Genomic DNA, 21,123 nt, shown 5'->3' on the forward strand with positions numbered 1-21,123 from the left:
ATAAAGAACGGAGGTAGCCTAAAAACTGCGAAGAGAAAACTAGGAATAGGTAAAAACCAGATGTGTGCACTAAGAGACAGACAGGGCGATGTCATTAGCAATACGGATAAGATAGTTAAATTAACCGAAGAGTTCTACACAAATCTGTACAGTAGCGAATGTAATCAGGCAGTTACTGACAGAGGCAGTAGAGCACAGCAATGGGACATCCGGCCACTATCGAAGGAGGACGTCAAGAAGGTCTTAGGAGCAATCCAAAGGGGGAAAGCAGCTGGTGAGGATCAGATAACTGCAGATTTGTTGAAGGACGCAGGAGAGATAGTGCTAGAAAAACTAGGCACTCTGTACACGCAATGGCTTGTGACCTCGAGCGTACCAGGAGCGTGTAAGAACGCTAACATTATCTTAATTCATAAGAAAGGATACGTCAAGGACGATGAATTACAGACCGATTAGCTTACTGTCCGTTGCCTACAAGGTATTTACTAAGATAATCGCTAATAGAATCAGGACAACCTTAAACTTCAACCACCCAAATGATCAGGCAGGTTTCGTAAAAGACATTCGACCATAAACCATATTCCTGCTATCAATCAGGTGATAGAGAAATGCGCAAAATATAACCAACGTCTATATATAGCCTTCATTGATTACGAGAAAGCATTTCACTCAGTCGAAACCTCAGGTATCATGCAGGCATTGCGGAATCTGGGTGTAGAAGAGTGTTATGTGAAAATATTAGAACATATTTTTAACGATTGAACAGCTACCATAGTCCTCAACAAAGTCAGCAATAAAATTCCAATTGGAAAGGTGTCAGGCAGGGAGAGAAGATCACGTCAGTGCTATTCACCGCCTGTTTACAGGAGGTATTCCGGGGCCTGAAGTAGGAACAATTCGGGATAAGAGTTAATGTAAATGACGCGTGCCGGCGTTCTGTGCGAGCCGAGTAGTGAGAAGGCCGGCGTTCTGTGCGAGCCGCGTGAGACGCGTGCCGGCGTTTCGTGTGGACCGAGTGAGACGCGTGATGACGCGCCAAGTGACGTCAGGCGTGGCTCTACAAAAGCGAGCACCTGCATGAACGCCGCCGGGAGAACGCATCTCAGCTGTTGCCCAATAAAGTACTATGCAGTGTTCTTATCGCTTCTTACTTGCCGGGACCCGAGAACACCACAACTGGCGACGAGGATGGTGGAAGCAAGGCAAGACGCAGAAAAGAAGCGCTGAAGCTGAACAAACTGAGTACTGAGGCAACAGTCTGAAGAGCAACGCTGGATTCAACCGCACCTACGATGAAAGGCGACAAGACGTCTGAGATGGCAGCCTCCAGTCAGATTGGTCAAGTAGAAGCCTTCGACGAAACTGTGAGTGAGTGGCTATCTTACGAAGAACGCCTAATTTCCTTTTTCACAGTGAACAAAGTTCCAGAAGACCTCAAGGTGCATGCTTTGCTGAGCGTCATTGGGCCGAAGTCATAGAGCCTTTTGAAATCTCTGACCGCACCAGATAAGCCGTCAGAAAAGACGTTCAAGGAGCTGACTTGCTTCGCAATCACTTCACCCCGAGAGTGTCTGTGATCGGAGAGCGAGCAAAATTTCACAGATGTCAGCTCCAACATGAAAGCATCGCACTGTACGTAGCCGAGCTCAGAAAACTAGCTCAGACCTGTGAATTCGGCACGTTTTTGGACGAATCACTTCGGGACAGGTTTGTGTGCGGTTTATTCCGCACCGACATTCAGCGATACTTATTTGCAGAAGACAAAACGCTGACATTCCAAAAAGCGGTTGAGTGCGCACTTGCTTTGGAAGAAGCTAAAAAAAATGTTGAGAAAGCGCACGCTAGAGAAGCTGTCGATGACTTCCACAAAATGAGCGCTGAAGACGCAGCCAAAAGAAAGCATTCTTTCGAGTATTATCGCTGCGGCTCTGACAAGCATTTTTCCCGCGCCTGTCCGCACATAGCAGATAAGTGCACGAACTGCGGCAAGAAAGGTCACGTTCAGCATGCCTGCCGTGGTCGCAAGCAGAAGCCAACGAGTTCAAGGAAGTGGATACGCACTCTTGAAAGTGACGACACGGGAAACCTCCAGACGCTGTCTCAAAAAGCCCGACGTCCCATCACCGTCGATGTCGAAATTCAAGGTGTACCTTTGTGAATGTAGTTAGGCACAGGCGCAACGGTGTCTGTAATATCAAGACAGCAGTTCGAGAGACTTAGACCGCATTTAAGACTCGACCCGACGGAACTGCGACTGAAAACGTACGCAGGAGAAGTTATCCTGCCCTGCGGCGTATTGAAAGCAGCCGTAAGGTACAAGGATCAAGTCGGTGACCTTCCGTTGTACGTCGTAGACTACGGCGGACCAGCTCTTCTAGGACGCGAGTGGCTCGAAACTTTGCGCTTGGACTGGGACGAAATTTTCCGTTTGCACAAGCTGAACAGGTTTTGGTGCGCAATTTCTGGAGCGGACCAAGATGGCTCAAAGCACCTATCGTGCAGCGCACCGGGCCAGTGTCGTACGACGTCACGGTGCAGACACCCCACGGATCCTGCATGTGGAGGCGACTCAAGGACCATTTGCCACGAGCCTCAGCTGCGAACACGCCGGCACCATTTGCGGTGGGGGAGGAGACCGACATCTGTTATCCAGAACCTTCAGATTGTCCACCACCCTCATCAACCGCTGTCTGCGCAACTAGCCCTGCACCCGTGGTCAGCGGAAACAGCCCTACGAGGCGGTACCCTCAGCGAGTCAGGAAGCCACCTGACCGATACACTGTTAGCAAAAAAAACACCCAAAAGGGTGTAAATGGCTTGTCCTCTAACGCACACCCAAAAGGAGGTTTTTTTTACTCCCTATGTATGGTGTTTTTTATTTACACCCTTATATAAGGGAGTTATTTTGGAGTATAAAGGGAGTTATTTGAGTGAAAAGGGAGTAAATTTTTTACTACCCACAGAAATGAAGCCCAAAAATGGCGTCATGTTTATTTATCCTCATTCAGGCTCACTCTTACAGCAGTGACAGCGGCGGAAACGGGCAGTAGCTCTGCGGGCCGCCGGCAACCCAACTTGGGAAACTGCGCTGCCCTAATGTGACTCCGCGTCACGCATTCTTTCCGCCGTCTGCTAGCCCAGCGGCGGCGTACGCGGCAGGAGTCGTCTGCTTGTCGTCTCCTTTTGCTGTACGAGCTCGTTTCGTTGGCCATGTTCGTAGATAAAGGGATGTAATCTTATAATCAGTAGTTCAAAACTGAAAAGGAGACGCTGGGTAGTTTTCACGGTCATGCACCACGCTATATTTGACCCAAAACCAGAGCAGAAAAGATGAAAATACACCTGATGGTAGTTTGGAATGGCAGTGCTTGCTTTCATATTCGCGTCATTAAGGCTTGGATTTTAAACATGGCAGAGGAAAATGTGGCCTCATGAGCTCAATCAAGAGCTCAGTGTTGACACTATGTTCTATCACAGTTCCATGTTCATGCAACACATTGCGAGGACCACACTGAAAAAAGCCTGTGAGAATTAGGCCTAAGCGGGGGCTGTAACGGGGTGGCGACACAAACCAAGGAAAGTTAGATATGGTTAGAGCACTGGAGGCTTCACAGGAGCAATTCAATTATGTACCATACTGTAGCGGAAAACGGCGACAAGCCGATATCTTGTACCGCGGCAGGCGCCCGTGAAGGAGCAGAAGTCAGCAGAGATCCGGCGACGATGGTAACCAAGCGGTCTTCACTCACCGCAGTTATCAGACGACTGACCAGAAGCAGACGAGACGCTCGGTGGCGGGGCGGATTGCGCAAATTGGTGTTTTTACTCCATTTCGGTACTGGTGGAGTATTTGGCACAATTAACTCCCTTTCTAGACTGGAGTAAATTCTGGTAAATCCTCATTTTTACTCCCTTATTCCCCCATGGGAGTAAAATGGAGGACAGTCCACCTTTTTACTCCCCACTCATGGAGTAAATGTTTTCACAAATTGAGTAAAAAGGGTGGCCGCCACCCTTTTTACTCCCTTTTGGGTATATTTTTGTTTACAGTGTACAAGCCATTGTGACTCTCCAAATTGCGGTGGAGGAAGTGACGCGTGCCGGCGTTCTGTGCGAGCCGAGAGAAACGCGTGCCGGCGCTCTGTGCGAGGCGAGTGAGAGGCGGGCCGGCGTTCTGTGCGAGCCGCGTGAGACGCGTGCCGGCGTTTCGTGTGGACCGAGTGAGACGCGTGATGACGCGCCAAGTGACGTCAGGCGTGGCTCTACAAAAGCGAGCACCTGCATGAGCGCCGCCGGGAGAACGCATCTCAGCTGTTGCCAAATAAAGTACTACGCAGTGTTCTTATCGCTTCTTACTTGCCGGGACCCGAGAACACCACAGTATAATATCAAAGTAGTCTGCGATTTGGTGATGACATTGCCTTGCAAAGTCACTCAGGATATGAACTGCAAAGCATGATCAATGATTTAGACAGGCGGAGCAGAACGGTGGGGCTAAAAATTAACATGCAGAAAACCAAAGTAATGTTCAACCATTTAACAAGGAAACAGCAGTTCGCAATTGGTAGCGTGGTGCTGGAAGTAGTAATGAATATGTCTACTTAGGGCAGGTAGTGGCCGCTTATCCGGATCATGAGAGGAAAATATCTAGAAGAATAACAAGGGGTGGGAGCGCATATGGTAGGGTCTCTGAGATCATGAATGGCAGTTTACCAATATCCCCCAAGAGAAAAGTAAAGTATACAACAGCTGTATCTTACCGGTACTCACCTATCGGGCAGAAGCATGGAGGCTAACAAAGAGGGTTCAAGTTAAGTTAAGTACAACGCAGGCAGCTATGGAAAGAAAAATGACAGGTGTAACGTTAAGAGATCGGAAGCGGACGGAGTGGGTGCGGGGTGAAACGCGAGTTAATGACATCCTAGTCGAAATAAAGAGGACGAAATGGGCCTGGGCAGGGAATGTAATGTGAAGGGAAGAATACCGTTGGTCCTTAAGTGTAACGGAGTGGATTCCAAGAGAAGGCAAGCGTAGCAGGGGGCGGCAGAAAGTTAGGTGGGTGGATGAGATTAAGAAGTTTGTGGGGATATGGTGGCCGCAACTGGCAAAGGACAGGGTTAATTGGAGGGGCAAAGGAGATGCCTTTGCCCTGCCGTGGGTGTAGTCAGGATGATGATGATGATGACGAGGATGACCTGGTCAACGCGAAACAATATTAATGATTAATATTTTCTATGCGTTTTAGTTTTTTACGTAAAATGCAATAGAGACCTTCTCCAGGATAGAACAGCATCGCGCTATATAATCATCATCATCAGCCTGACTACGGTCACTGCGGGAGAAATGCCTCTACTATATCTTCCTGATTAACTCTGCTCTGTGCCAGCTGCGCCCACCCTACCCGCGGACATTTCTTAATCTCATCAGCCTGTTGAAGATTTGCGGGGTCGCAGCGGAGCACCAGAGCAAGATGACCAGCGTGGCAGGCTCCTAGTTGCGAACAGCCCGTGCCGGGCGTGCGCTCCGAGCACGCGCTGTCCATCTTTATTTTGCTCTAGCGCGCGCTGGTAGCGCCGATCTCAGCGCCTGCGCTTTATAGCGTCGCCGGGCGCTATAGGGCCCCCCGCCTAGACGGAACTGCGAAATGTACGCGCCGACGGGGCGAGATAGAGTAGCCACGGCGGCAAGCAGGTCTGCAAGTGGGTCTGCAGTGTACTATCGCGCTCAATATGAGTTGCAACGCGCGGTCATCGACCGGGGCTCGCTCCGTGATGTGCCTCCTCCAAACAGTCGCTCGGAATTCTGGGAGAAACTTTTTCCTGACCGGGGGTGCTGTTGTTTCCTGGAACAGCAGTTTCTCCCAGAATTCCGAGCGATTGTTTGGAGGAGGCACACCACGGAACGAACCCCGGTCGATGACCGCGCGTTGCAACTCATATTGAGCGCGATAGTACGTCGGTAGTCCGGGAAGGCAGTCCGGCTGGCGAACCAAGGTCAGGCTGTCGAGCCTGGCTGCTTCGCAACGCGCGAGGGATGCAGAAAGGGGACGGTGATGAAAGGGGCAGCCGACATGAAAAGTCACCCGAGAAACGTCGACGGGATGGCCAGAAACAGGTCTTGACGGCAACTGGTAGGGCTGACAGTGCGCTCGAGGATGGCCTGAAGATAGACCAGCGCCCAGACTTGCGAGCATTTGCAGTGCGTTGCCCCAGAGAGTGTGGTAGATGGTGCTCGAGGCGGCGAAGCAACTGCAAGGCAGACGTAGGCGGAGTGAGCAACGGGCGGCTGCCATCTGGCGGGAAAGCCGTGGCCGCTTCGATACTGGCAGTGGTAGTTGGAGAAGTAGGGCAGAAGTCCGGCACGTGAGCATCGAAAGGAACGGGATGCGCTGGTGCTCCGGCCGCAGGCAGTGCTGGATGGGGCCCGCCCAAACGCGTCCATGTCGCAAGCAGGCCACCACCTTCGGTGGCTGTCTCGTCTCTCGCGGAGACATAGTCACTTGCGAAGCTGACAGATGCCCAGAGAGCCGTGGTAAGCGGTGCGGGTTGCGCATTATGAGCGACAGGGCTCTGATGGGGCTTGCAGGCGCGTCTCGCGGTAGGAAGGACAGATGGGCGCACCGGGAATGGGCATGTGGTGGTGGACCAGCTAGCCATGTCAGGCTACTTTGAAGATGCAAACACCGGCGGGGAGCAAGAAGGGCCCACATCAGTGGACTGGTCGGTCTTGAGAGCAAGCGCTGAACCCGGGTCAGGAACCTTTCCAGGCAAAGTGGGGCTGGTGGCAACCGCCATGCCTGTTACTGCTGTCACCGGGTTGGCCTTCTCATGCTGCTCCTCATGACGATTAGTGCTCTGTGGACCTTCTGAGGGGCTGGTAGTGTGACAAGCAGGCTTGGTCCTTGTCGAGGGCTCTTTAGCATCAGCAGGCGGCAGCTCCAACCTCACAGCAGAGGCCTGCAGAGCTGTTGGCGGTAGTGACGAGGTAGATGGGGATGCCGGAAGCCTCGGCACGGCTGCTGCCGCAGAGTCGTCCTTGGCTGCAGGAGGCTCTGGCGACAACGCCACTGAAGCGCAAGGAGGCAGGGCTAGAGACGCGGGTAGGATAGTAGTGGGAACAGGACGCTAGGCGAAGCTCTAGCGGATCCCACCTGGTGTGGCATCGAGAGGAACGGCCGGGCTGGGAACGCTGTGCAGGAGTGGCGGCGAGGCGGCGAGGGGCTGCTGAGGCGGGCCGGGTTCTGATGAAGGCTGAGTGGGCGCGAGCGAGGCCGGTGCAGGGCCAGAGGCTGGCGGCGCCGAAAGCGGGTCCGCTGCGTCGTAGAGCGGCGGCGGAACATAGTATGCGCCGAAGTTAGCCAAGACGGCCGCGCGCAGCCCATGGTATGGCCGGCAGCCGAAGGCAGAGTAGGTGAACCGACGCAGGAGGTCGGGCGGGAGGATGTCGCAAAGGACTGCGTGTTTAAACGGCTGGATGGTGATGCCGTTCAAGTACATCGCAGCCTCCAGTTGGGTGAACCACGCGCCGACGCCAGCAGGCCGGAACGCTGGGAGCGGCGGGTCGAAACTTGGGTCCTGCCAGTACACCATGCTAAGACGCCGCTGGGATAGAAGGCACGGTTCGCCGGGTCACCACTGTTGAAGATTTGCGGGGTCGCAGCGGAGCACCATAGCAAGATGACCAGCGTGGCAGGCTTCTAGTTCCGAACTGCCCGTGCCGGGCGTGCGCTCCGAGCACGCGCTGTCCATCTTTATTTTCCTCTAGCACGCGCTGGTACCGCCGATCTCAGCGCCTGCGCTTTATAGCGTCGCCGGGAGCTATAAGCCCACCTAACTTTTTTCTGCCCCCTGCCATGCTCCCTTACTCTGGAATCTAGTCTGTTACCCTTACGGACCATCGGTTATCTTAAATTCGCATTACATGCTGTGCCCAAGTACATTTATTCACCTTGATTTCGACTAGGTTGTCGTTAAAGGCCTACTTGAGCAAACTTTTCCAAACCGTAAAAATGTTATTTTTCCATAGTACACCCCGAATTAATTTATTTCTTTATTTACATGCGGCAGACAATGGTTAGGTCCAAGCAGAACGGCGGCTTTACAGAATGAGTAACTCACGAAAAATCACATGGCAACTAGCAGTTTACAAAAAAGAAAAAAAAAACATGCATTCAGTTACAAAGCGTGGCTGGTGCTAAACAAATCAGGGTTGGTCCGTGGGTGACAGAGAGTTCCAGTGCGCTGTTGTGCGGGAAAAAAAATGGACAGATTTTTGCGTGGAAAGTGCTGTGCTAACAAGCTAGAGTGATAGTGTCGCGTGCTTCTTGCGGGTCGAGGGAATATATATGATGACGGTTCAACTCCCAACTTACGGTTGAGCAACAGGAAAGGAAATCTAAACGGGTTCTTTCTCGCCGGCACTCCAGGAGTGGGATACCATGAGCCTGTATTATTTCGGAGGGTCAATCTGATTTGGAAAATTTGGAAAACACAGACCTAACAGCTTTTCTTTTTGTATTTTCGCAATCTTCTTTATATTAGATGTCGTATGCGGATCCCAGGCTACACATGCGTATTTAAGTTTTGGCTTGATCAAAGATAGGTAACTAAGAAGCTTTACGTTGGGAGGACAATTCTGAAGTTTGTGTCGCATGAAACATAGTTTTCTGAAGGCATTTGAACAGATTTCGTCAATGTGAGCCTTCCATGACAGATCTTGAGTACTTGTGACACCCGAGTACTTGACCGCAGTGGCTTCCTTAAGCGGGGATGACCCAAGAATATATGCATATTTTATGGAATTCTTTTAAGGCGGAAGCCTTTAATGTCTCATCGTTGTAAGCAGCAGTTGTCGACAGAAACTGTCACGCTTTTCAATTGGTGGAAACGGTCGTGACGTCACAGTGCGCGAATTTCAAACGGGGCCAATTGTACTTTGGCCAGTAACCACGCAACCAATTGAAGGGATCGTATAGTGATGCTCCAATTAAGTGGGACTGAGCTTAGTTAATTGCTTAATTACCCAATTAGCCTAATTAGCTTTACTAGTCAGGTCATATAAATAAATAAAACCGATTAAAAAATTGGTCGAGCTCATGAATCGAACCCCGGTCTTCGGCGTGAGAGACGAGCATGCTATCCACTCCGCCATGCCAGCTTTTTTTTTTTTCTTTATTACCGGTATTCACATGTACATACAAAACAAACCGCAATCACCAACTAAGTTAAAAAACGACCGCACACCTTGTGCGGACGTACTTAAAAGTCCTTCATCGACAATAACGGTTCCAAACGTGACAGCCATTCTGGGACACATTCCTGCAACTTTTGCTCCTCAAAAAAGTTTCTGAAGCTTTCTCTAAAATACAGTCGTGCAGGTCTAACATCAGGATCAGCGTGCCGAACCGCCATTCTGCATTTCCAAATACTATGCAAGCACATTAACATAATCAAGTCAAAAGGGGTTCCGTCATCACTTTCTATTGGTAAGTAACAAGCCGCACTAATTTGTTTTTGCGAGTTCGGAATGGAGGACTTGGTTTGGCGCATTTGTTTTTGAGACAAGTGGTCAATCGCTTCTTTTTCTTCAGGGATGTGAACCATCCTTTCTTACGTACTATCTGTCAACTTCGCTTGGGGATGCAACTGCCTAATATGGTTGTGCCCGTCGGGAGTTTGCCTGGCGGCGTCCATGGCTTTCTGCGTGAAGTCGTGATTTAGTGCAGGTTTCTGTCAACACGGTTTTCACTTGAATATCTGAGCGAAGTCAATGGGAAAAAGCTCTATAAAGATCTCTGCGATGTAGTTCTGCCCGTACCGTTATATCGGTCTCTTTACAGAGCAGGCCTTGGGAAGAACGTTTTAAAGCGTGTGAAAGCAATGTCAACCCCAGCTGGTGTAAAGTCCTTCTTTTTTAAACTCCATACGGGAACTCTCACTGTAAAACCGTGGATGGTCGAAAGGGGTTTTTTTTGTTCCATGGGGTACACATTGTATAATATGCAGAAAAGAAGAAACAATTGATCATGTGTTCCTGCAGTGTTGGGATGCTGTGTTCCTCTGGGATGTGCTCCAGCGTACCATCAAAAAAGAGTTTCCACTCGACTCCGCCATGCCAGCTCGATGGTTTGGAATGAACAAAGGCGCGTCTAGTGAATACGGTGTCGTCACTCACTCTCATCCTCCTCCATTCCCTTTCCGCGAGGTTTAGGTGTCCACCGACAAATGAGAGACAGATACATTTCCTTTCCTCAAAAACCAATTTACTGACGAGCGAGGCGTAGAACCGAATGGGCGATGGCGTTCTATGGACTCCTTGGCAGCGTTGCAAGACGCTGTCGCGTTCCACTCTTAGGGGCATCAGTGACCACACTTTAGGTGAAAAAAGTGCCCCGCTGAATTTTGTGAGACAGTTACTGCGTAATTTCCTTTCCTCAAATACAATTTTCATTTTCTTCATTACGGCTCCTCTTTACCTATCTTCTTTCACTCCCACTTCCTCCCTTTCTCTACGGTGCGGTTCAGGTGTCCACCGAGATGACAGAGAATTACTGCGCCATTTCCTTTCCTCAAAAAGCGTTGCGTTCAAAGGGCAAGGCATCGCGCTGAACGGGTGGTGTTCCGTGGACTCCCTGGCAGCGCTACAACGCGCTGTCACGTTCCACTCCTAAAGGCGAAGCTTAAGCCTCATTAATTAGCAGTTAATTAGTATTCAGTCATTAATCAGTAATTAACCATTAATTAGTGATTTGTCATCACTTAGTAATTAGTACTCAATTATATGTGACGCCACTGGTGCCACAGAAACAGCGAAGGTGGTGCGGAAAACGCTTCCGCCTCTACCCACTTTAGACAGTCAAAGTGCCCCCTGAATTTTTTTAGGAGTGATGCAGAGAGAAACAGTCTAGTTCGGACTTAAAGCCGTTCCCCAACGACTGCACCAGTTCAATATGTTAGTGAGACTATCATTCAGGTCTATTTGATGTTGAGCATTCGAGCTTTCGCGAAATAACACACAATCATCGGCATATAATATTATCTAAACGCCAGGCAAAACTTTATTGATAATACCGTTAATGTGTACGCCTACCCCTATGAACGCCTCACATCCTCTCAAGTAAGCAAACTGGAAGCCTCTCTGCGTCGCTTCACTCGATTAGCCATGGGAGTTCCCATCTATGCCGCAAATGCTCTGATCGCAGACGCCGCCATTTTCTACTCCCTCGAAGAACGCGCAGCAGCACACCACCAAACTCAGATACACCGTCTCTCTACCTCCGAGCAAGGCAGGGACCTCCTCAGCATTTTCGGACACACCATTTCCCAACTACCCCCGCTTCAACCATCTGCTCCCCCGTGGAAAAGCCTCCCGCGTCTTACTGTAAAACCCATTCCACACCACATGTCTCCAACGATAAATCCCGGGCGGCGTGAAGCACTGGCGAACCATTTACCCGTACTGGGCCACGACACTTACTATACCGATGCCCATATCCTCGAGCACCAAGTAGTTACTGCAGTAGTCGGCCCTCGAAGCACCTCCACACATCTCCACACAGGAGTGCCCTCCTCAACCGACGCAGAAACTCTGGCCATAGCAGAGGCGATTACGCTTCACGACCACCTGTCCTCCACCATCACCATACGTGCAGACTCTCAGGCTGTCATACGCTCATTCGAATCTCAAAAACTCCCTCCCCATATCCTAGAGACTTTGCTGCAATACCTAACAGCCCACCCTACGCTCCATGTCCGCCTTGAATAGATTCCTGGTCATCAAGGTATACCGGAGAATGAGCTTGCTCATGCTCTGGCCCGTGAAAAAATACCACCGGGCCCTCCGACTGCCTGGCCAGCCCATTATAATCCCAAGGCTGACCGCGCTACACACCGACAGGACCGCCGCGAACACCTTCGCAATTTGCGGCACATGCGACGAACCCTTCCGTCACCCTCCCATTTCCTTTGCCGTGCTGACGCCACTCTAATTCGACAGGCACAGACTAACTCCCTTCCCTGCGAACTGTATTTCCACTATATCCTTCATAAACCGGGCAAACCCGCCTCTCTCGTGTGCGGAGAGCATCCCTCCAACATTCATACATATTGGTTATGCCCCCGCGCAACTAACTCTCCCACCATACCTTCCTCGCATACCTTGCCTCCCCCCTTTCACCTTACGTGGGTCCCATGGACCGCTCCACCAACCTCTCTGCAGCCCACCCTCTGACCGCTCCTCGCCGCCCAGATCCGACGCATCCAAGGGACACGTGGCCCTACTCTGCCACCGCCGATAAATAGCGCCCACCAAGCGGGCAACTAAGAAGGCTCGGTCTTGAGCTGAAAAATAAAAGTTATCTCTCTCTCTCTCTACCGTTAATGTACAGTAAAAACAGTAAAGGCCCCAGGACGCTTCCTTGGGACACACCAGACGTGAAAGGAAGACAGCCGGATTGTTTTCCACCATGAGCGACGTACTGTTTTCGGTTATTTAAATAATCCCTAATCCAAAAAATGAGAATATTCGGGAGGCGAATGTAATCTAGTTTTAATACTAGACCGCTGTGGGGAACTATGTCAAATGCCTTGCTGAAATGTAGAAAGATTGCGTCAATCTGACTATTATTGTCCAGAACCGGTACAAAGGAATGAAATGCGGATACCAGCTGCGTAGCGCTAGAGTAGCCTTTAAGGAAACCGTGCTCGTAATTTGTTAGTAGCGAGTTGTACTCTAAAAATTCGTTAATTCGAGTGGCGATAACATGTTCCATTAAGTTGCAACAGGACGAAAGTAATGATATAGGGTGATAGTTGTTTTAATATGAGTTGGTCACCTTGTTTAAAAATGGGCACTATTCGGGCTGTCATCTAATCACTGGGCACTTCCATAGCAAAGAGGTGCGAAACATAATAACAGGAAACTTGGCAACAGATTGGCCTATCTATAGAGAAAAATGTTTGGGATATTGTCAGGTCCGAACGATGTTTTAGCTTTCTAGTTGAGAAGCATTGAAATCATACCTTCGTATGTAATAAAATTCGCTTCTTTGGATCTGTGTACCGCGCTAGCGAGTGCACCTTTAAGTTCCGAGATCAGATCGGGCTGCTCGCGTTTTCTTTCAGCCTTTTTATTTTGCGCTTATGGTGAAAAATGTTCAAATTCCTCCAAGGCCTTTGTTTACGGACATTTTTGCTTTTGCTTTGTAGACACAAAATTATGTACACAGTAATGACAGATTTCCTTGAATTTGTTCCAAAGTGCTCATGTGTCCGTTATTAGGCATGTTTCTAAGTGCTGTATTATGAGGGCGTCATCAGCATGTGTGCAATCTTTGAATGTGCGTACTTAGTGCTGTTTGCGTGCGCGTCGCGCGTGAAACGGTAAGAAATGCTCATAAGGTGATGGTCAGGAAGCCCTTGCTCAACGGATACAGTGCAGACAATAGAGCGCGAGGTACAAATGCCAAATATAATATGGAATCGCAACTGCGGCTTTCACGAGTTCACTGGCGTACTATCTGGGTCAAGTCATGTGTGAACATAATATTGTAGACGACATTCAAAAGTTTCCTAGATCCTCTACATTCAAGGCTATCCCAGACAACACCTAGAAGATTCATATCGCCGATCAGCAATATTTTAATCTCGGTATATTTTGTAATTTATCTAGGTAACCATCTTTGATGCCAGGGGGCGTATAAAGCGCACAAAAAATGAAACTATATCCCCAGCATGACAACTTAAGACACAGGCATTCAAGACAAGGAACGCCTTCGATTAAAGCGGAATCAATTTTGCTTTTGATATTAACAGCTACGCCGCCGCCTCTTGGGGCCTGTCTTTCCTGAATACCTTGTGTAAGGGTGGAAAAACGGCGTCATCGCTTATATCATTGTGCAGCCAAATTTCTGATATAACGGATACGTGGGGATCGTATTCGAGCAGTAAAATTTCAAATTCGTCTGTGTTATTTACAATGATTTGGGCGTTAACATTGATTATTCTCAGCCGTTTTTCGGGCTTTAAAATGGCCTCACTGCCGCGAATGCGCTTATTTTGTGCAACCAATAGGCAGGAGTGGGGGCCAGTATGCTATTTGAGTTCAATGGGGACCTGTTTTTGACTGCGCCTGAACCGCCCACAAAACATTGCGTTCCAGTTTCCAGCAGTTAAGGTGGCAAGGGCACACGAAAATCAGCTTGCAATACCCAAACTAGAAAAATGGACGCCATTACTGCCCGCCGGAAGTGATGCCTGTTTGAGACGGGAGTCCGGGCAGGTTCGGAGCGTCTGGTCGATGCGGCTCGTGCGAAGCGCACGTAACGGTAGCGCGTGCAGCACTTTGCTCAGTAAAACTGGTAATATTGTCATGTGTGTTATTTGTGATTTTCCACTCAACGTGACCTTCAGCCAGCGGGGAGCCGATCGCCGGCAAAGAGGAAGAAGCGCGGAGGGAATCGCTCGTGAGCCCGGCCGCGACCGCTTGGACTGTCTATCGCGCCTGCTCTCCTGTGGTCCTGGTCTTCCAGTGTCCCCACGACCCGCGTCTTTTGAGCGACCGGTGACATTCTGGTGGAGGTGCCGTCTTATGCGACGTCATCCCCTACCTCCCGCTTCGCACAGTCCCATTCCTAGCCCCGGCCGCCGCCCCTCTGCAGAGGAGGCCGAGATACGTGCCAGCCGGCGAATTCAAGGACTCGGCCCCGAATTCGGCCTCTTGCCGCACCTTACCACAAGGTCCGTACCGGCAGTGCACAAGGCTCGATCTACCGTGAGCCAAGGCCAGCAGACGGATTCTTCGCCCGTGCCTGCCGTGGTTTACCTCCCTGTCGCTCCTCGTTCAGCTCTCTCGTTCCGTGGCGAAGCCTCCGAAGACATCGACGATTGGCTTCAGCACTATGAACGCGTGGTCCGCCACAACGGCTGGACTGCACATTGCCTGCAGAACTTGTATTTCTGCCTTGAGGGCACTGCCCCTCACTGGTATGAGAACCACGAGAACACCCTTACGTCGTGGTACACTTGCAAGGCACAACTGCGAGTCACTTTTGCTAACGAGCATCGTCGTCAGCGCAGAGGACCTCCTCCAAACCAGGTTCCAGGGCCCCGATGAAACCATCACTAGTTTCGTCAAAGATGTTTTGCGGCTTAGCGCCCAAGCCGATCCCCGAGCCACAGAGGACAAGAAGGTGCGCATTCTTATGCGAGGAGTAAAGTCCGACGTTTTCGGCGGTCTCATTCGGAATCCTCCCACAACCGTGGCCGGCTTTATATCCGAGGCGACTAACATCGAGCGCGCCCTGGCAGCCAGAGCAGATCATTACCGTCGGCTTGCTGGAGTTTCTACTGCTTCCAGTCTTTGCGCTGACCACCCGGCGGCTTACCCTTTTAACCCTTTTAATGGTCCTCTCAAAAAAGAGGTAAAAAAACATAAAAGAAAGAGAGAGGATGCCTGGACCAGCAATGCTTTGCCAGGCTTAACGCCAATTCAAAATAAATGAAAAATAACTAAATGTTCCAAAGAAGAAAAAAAATTAAGCGAAAAACAGAGCATTAAAAAAAACTCATAAGAAAAGAAAACAAAAGTCTCGTCATAATAAGTTAGACGCAGGCAGATAGCCAAAGCACAGCGGGCAGTCCGCGGAATAAATAAAAATAAAATAGTAATAAAAAAAAACCCAAGTCACTGCAAAGTCATTGTCACCGTAAAAGTCAAAGAAAGCACTGAGCGCCGGCCACAAAATAAAAATCAGAAAAATAAAAACATAATCAAGACAAAAGAAAAACCAGAAGTCACAGTCACTCAGTCAAGGACACAGTCACAGTCACGCAGTCAAAACAGAGTCGCAGTCACACAGTCAAGGACGCAGTCACAGTCACAGTCACGCCACGACAAAGCCACCTATGCTCTATAAACGAGCACGGGGCGCTCCGCTGTGCAAAGCTTGGGGAAGAGAGATTAGAAGAAAGAGAGAAATCAGCGTGAATAATTTGGAATTGTACTACTTATGAGGTGAACCATTTGAAGGAGAAGAGCACAAGCAGCAGGGTTTCGGAGAAGGAAGGGGTAAACAGATGGTGTGATGTCCAATGAGCAAAGAGATTTTAAACGAGAAACTAACGAAGCAGTAACGGAACAGTCCCGGAAGTAATGACGGATATTTTCACATAACAATCCACAGGAACAAGTTGAAGACGGAGACAGGCCAAATCTTTTAAAATAGAACGGAAATCTACCATGCCCAGTAAGTAAAGTTATTAGAGGATTCCTGGGTAGACGAATAAGGGGAATGTTAAGTGTATCAGGGATCCAGTTGAATAGTTCAGTGCCACCATTATTCTCGCGCCAGAAAAATGCTCCATAAAAGAAGTGAAGAATGGTGCAAACGGGAACGAACGCAACGGCGTGAAAGGGTAGAAATATGTAAACTTCCAAACTGGCCGGCACTACCAGCAGCTTGGTCAGCTAACTCGTTTCCAAAAATTCCAGAATGACCCCGGATATGAAATAAAAGAAATGGGGCTAAAGAAGACAAACGATAGAGATCTTTCTTAATTGCAATAATAGTCGGATTGTAAGAAGTAACTGAAGACAGCGCAGAAAGCAGAGATAGAGAATCAGTGTAAAAATGAACAGGCGTAGAGGGAGGGTTGTGAATAGCATAAACAACAGCAGAATGAAAGGCTAAAAGCTCAGCGGCATAGGCGCTAGAGGGTGGTTCTAAAGACAGACGATGTACATGGACAATATTTTGTGTAGAGCTAAGAACAACAAATGCTGCACCAGCTGAGCGAGGAGTGAGAGACCCATCAGTGTAAATATGCATGGCACGTTGACAAGAAAAGAATACAGCTTCTTGAGAACTAAGTTGAACAAAAGAAAATTTTGATTTTAATGAGGGATGGTCTGACCAGGGATCAAATAAAGGTTGAATGTGAGAGGGATCATAAAAAGTATTGCCGTACACTACGGATTGACGTAACGTGAAAAGCATAAACTCTGCGCATAACTGGTCCAGATAGATAGGCAGCTCGTTTGCAATAACATGAAGAGCAGCGGTTCGCGTAGTATGATAGGCACCAGTAAGAGCCAGAAGGGGAATTCGTTGAAGCGATAAAACACGATCTCTTAGCCGAGAAAGGGGGCAATGAAACCACCAAGCTGGGGCGGCATAGGCAATTGTAGGGAGAATAACCCGTCGACGATATGCACCTACGCGAGGTCATCCGCGCAGTTGTTAGGGAGGAACTCCGGAAGTGTCTGCCACTCGCCGCTTGCTCCTCTTCATCCCCCCTCACGGAGGTAGTCCGAGAAGTGCAACGTGCACTTTTACCTCGCTGTGCCGTCACCTCTCCTCCAGCACAGCCCGCCGTGACGTACGCCTCCGTCGTCCGTCGCTCGTCGCCGCCACCGGTCAACCACCCGTCCCCCCCCCCCTCTGCATCCCCTGTCACCTCCTGCGCCTGTCTCCACCCCTCGTCTCCACCAGCGCGGACCAAGCAAGGCCGGCGCGTGGAGTACTACCAATGACCGTCCGCTATGTTTCCACTGCGGGGAAGCCGGTCACATCTATCGCTGCTGCTCTTATCGTGAGTTCGGTCTTCGCGGATTCCGACGAGATGCGCCCCGCCCCAAGTACGGCGAACAGCCTCGGGAAATTGACGAATTTCTGCGCCATTCCCCACCACCTGAGCGGCCTTCTCGTCATGCGTTTCGCTCGCCGCCGCCGCGCCGCCTCGATTCCCCTCTGTGCGACCGCCACGGTAGCCTTTCTCCTCGTCGGGAAAACTAAGCCGGGCGACGCCTGGAGGTGGCGTTGCCGACCAAAGATCTGTAAAAGAGCCTCCACGTACGACGTCCCGCTCCCCCTCACCGACCGACGACCTTTCCACCGGTCCTATAGCCGCCTCTGCTCGCCCGGTGTACAATAAACTTGATGTCCTTATCGAAAACCACGCCACGACCGCCCTCGTAGACACCGGCGTCGACTATTCCGTTGTGAGTGGGGAGCTGTCCCGCCGCCTTCGCAAGGTACTCACGCACTGGGATGGCCCACAAATCCGAACCGCCGGAGGCCACCTCCTTACCCCGGTCGGCCGCTGCACTTCTCGTGTTGAGATTAACGGTCTCACGTGCCCCATTACCTTCGTCGTCTTGCAGCGCTGCTCGAGAGATATTATTCTCGGTATGGATTTTCTGACCTAGTTGGGCGCTGTTATCGACCTCACCAACTGCCGCCTCACCCTTCGTGGACCTTGCCTTGACCCGCCGAGCTCCGAGCCGACGTTCTCCGAGGCGCGCATCTTAGCGGACCACGTGACTTTGCCGCTTGACTCGAGCATGTTTCTGTTGGTCGAGTCCGCACCGGTTGCCTCTGGCGAAGTTCTTCTTGAGGGTAATGCGTAGCTGCTTCTTGACAGGGGTGTTGGTGTTGCTAAAGTGGTCACACGCCTTCACTCTGGTTGCGCCCAAGTCCTCGTCACGAACTTTTGCAGCGCTCCGCAGCACCTCACCAAGGGCACAATAATCGGCCTTATCGAGCGCCTCAGCGCCCCTATCAACGCTGAGATCCTGTCTGCGGCTCCTTCCTGTCCGCCCTCTCCCCAGCACTCGGTGCCGCCTTCAGGTGTCAGTATTGCACCACAACTCTCTGCTCAGGAGAGAGACGAGCTCGTCGCTCAGCTGGGTGAGTTCAACGACTGCTTTCCTACGTCACCACGGGTTTGCCAGACGCCAATAGCAAAGCTAAGGATAATTACCGACGACGCTGTCCATCCTGTTCGTCAGTCGCCTTATCGGGTTTCTTTAAAAGAACGTGAAACCATACAACATCAAGTGCGCCAAATGTTGGCCGATGACATTATTCAACCACCTCACAGCCCATGGGCTGCTCCGGTGGTGCTGGTGAAGAAAAAAGACGGCACCCTTCGCTTTTGTGTTGACTACCGGCGCCTCGACAGAGTCACGAAGAAGGACGTATATCCACTTCCGCGCATAGATGACGCTCTTGATCGCCTGCGCCATGCCCGTTACTTTTCGTCCACCGACCTTAAAAGCGGGTATTGGCAGATAGAAGTGGATGAGCGCGACAGACAGAAGACTGCTTTCGTCAAACCGGATGGACTGTATGAGTTCAAGGTGATGCCCTTCGGTCTCTGTACAGCTCCTGCGACCTTCCAGAGCGATATGGACACCGTGCTCGCCGGCCTCAAATGGCAAACATGCCTTCTCTACCGTGATGATGTAGTCATTTTTTCAAGCACGTTTCATGAACATCTGGTCCGCCTAAGAGCGATCCTGCAGGCTATCAGAAACGCCGGCCTCACCCTCAAGCTTACGAAGCGCCAGTTTGCCCATTGCGAACTGAAGTTTCTGGGTCACGTCGTAAGTCACGAGGGCGTCCGTCCTGATCCCGATAAAACAGTGGCCGTCACTTCCTTCCCGACGCCGTCTGGCAAGAACGCCGTGCGGAGATTCCTGGGCCTCTGCGCTTACTACAGACGCTTTGTTCCCAACTTTTCGGACATCGCCGCGCCGCTTACTCGCCTCACGAAAGAGTCCGTCCACTTCCAGTGGTCTGATGAAGAGCAGGTTGCGTTTGACCATCTAAAACGGCGCCTGCAGACTTTCCCTGTACTAGGCCATTTTGATCAGGACGCCGTGATTGAGGTACACACTGACGCTAGTAACACGAGCCTCGGGCTGTCTTGATTCAGCATCAGAACGGCGCCGAGCGTGTCATCGCATGCGCCAGTCGTGTTTTGTAGAAGGTAGAAACCAATTACTCGACCACCGAAAAAGAATCTCTCGAAGTAATTTGGGCGATCACAAAGTTCGACCCTATCTGTATGGACGCCCCTTCCAGGTGGTCACAGACCATCACTCTTTGTGTTGGTTGACCAATGTAAGGGACTTTGCAGGTCAACTTGCATGGTGGGCACTAAGACTCCAAGAATTCGACGCTACGATCGTCTTTAAATCTGGTCGTCGACACACTGATGCTGACTGCCTGCCCCGCGCTCCCGTCGAATCCGCACCTGCTGATACGGACGACTATGACATCTTCCTAGCAACTCCAAGCCCTGTAGATATGGCGGCACGGCAGCAACTCGACCCCGAACTTCGCAACGTGATTTCACATTTGGAGGGTCAAGGAAGCGTAGTTACACGTCCTTTTGTACGCGTACTGCCTAATTTATGCCTTCGAGACAACGTTCTTTATAAGAACTTTGCCCTGAGCCCGAGGTCATGGCTTTTGGTTGTGCCCACAGATCCACGCGACGAAATTATAGAAGCGTCTCATGATGACCCCTCCTCAGGACATTTGGGGTTCAGTCGAACGCTCGCACGAATACGTTCTAAATACTATTGGCGACAACTCGACAAGACCGTTCGCCATTACTCCAGGACCTGCCGCGAGTGTCAACGGCGCAAGACCCCACCCGTGAAGCCTGCGGGACTCCTTCACCCTATCATACCACCGCTCAGACCGTTCCAGCAGATTGGTATGGACCTACTACCTTTTCCTAAGTCGCAATCGGGGAACCGCTGGATCGTTGTTGCGACGGACTACCTAACGCGGTATGCCGAATCACGCGCTCTGCCGTCATCAAAGGCTTCGGATGTGGCAAAGTTTTTCGTCGAGTCAGTTGTTCTTCGACACGGTGCCCCATAGGTCTTTATCACTGATCGTGGTGCCGCATTTAGTCCGAACTTCTGTCACAGATACTGAGCTTAAGCCACACCGCCCACCGCAAGACTACCGCATACCACCCACAAACAAGCGGGCTGACCGAGCGCCTTAACAAGACCTTGGCTGACATGCTCTCAATGTATGTCGACATCCAACACCGAACCTGGGACGAAGTGTTACCGTATGTCACTTTTGCGTATAACACCGCGGTTCAAGAAACTACCAGATTTTCACCATTTCGACTGGTGCATGGCAGGAAAGTCACTACCATGCTCGACGCTATGCTGCCCCACCAGCAAGACGTCTACACTCACGCCGATGCTCAACTCGTCGCCCAACATACGGAAGAAGCCCGACATTTGGCCCGTCTTCGCATCCAAGCCCGCCAGCAAGTCGATGCTCGCCGATACAACCAATGCCACCGTGATGTT

At 50.7% G+C, this 21,123-nt stretch overlaps 1 pseudogene; it reads left to right on the plus strand.

The window, feature by feature from the left end:
• Window positions 1-1,839: 1,839 nt before the first annotated feature.
• Window positions 1,840-19,710, plus strand: LOC149356658 (uncharacterized; annotated as a pseudogene).
• Window positions 19,711-21,123: the final 1,413 nt, after the last annotated feature.

Source organism: Amblyomma mixtum, chromosome 3, assembly GCF_055824585.1.
Source record: "Amblyomma mixtum isolate Tamu chromosome 3, ASM5582458v1, whole genome shotgun sequence".
NCBI lineage: Eukaryota > Metazoa > Arthropoda > Arachnida > Ixodida > Ixodidae > Amblyomma > Amblyomma mixtum.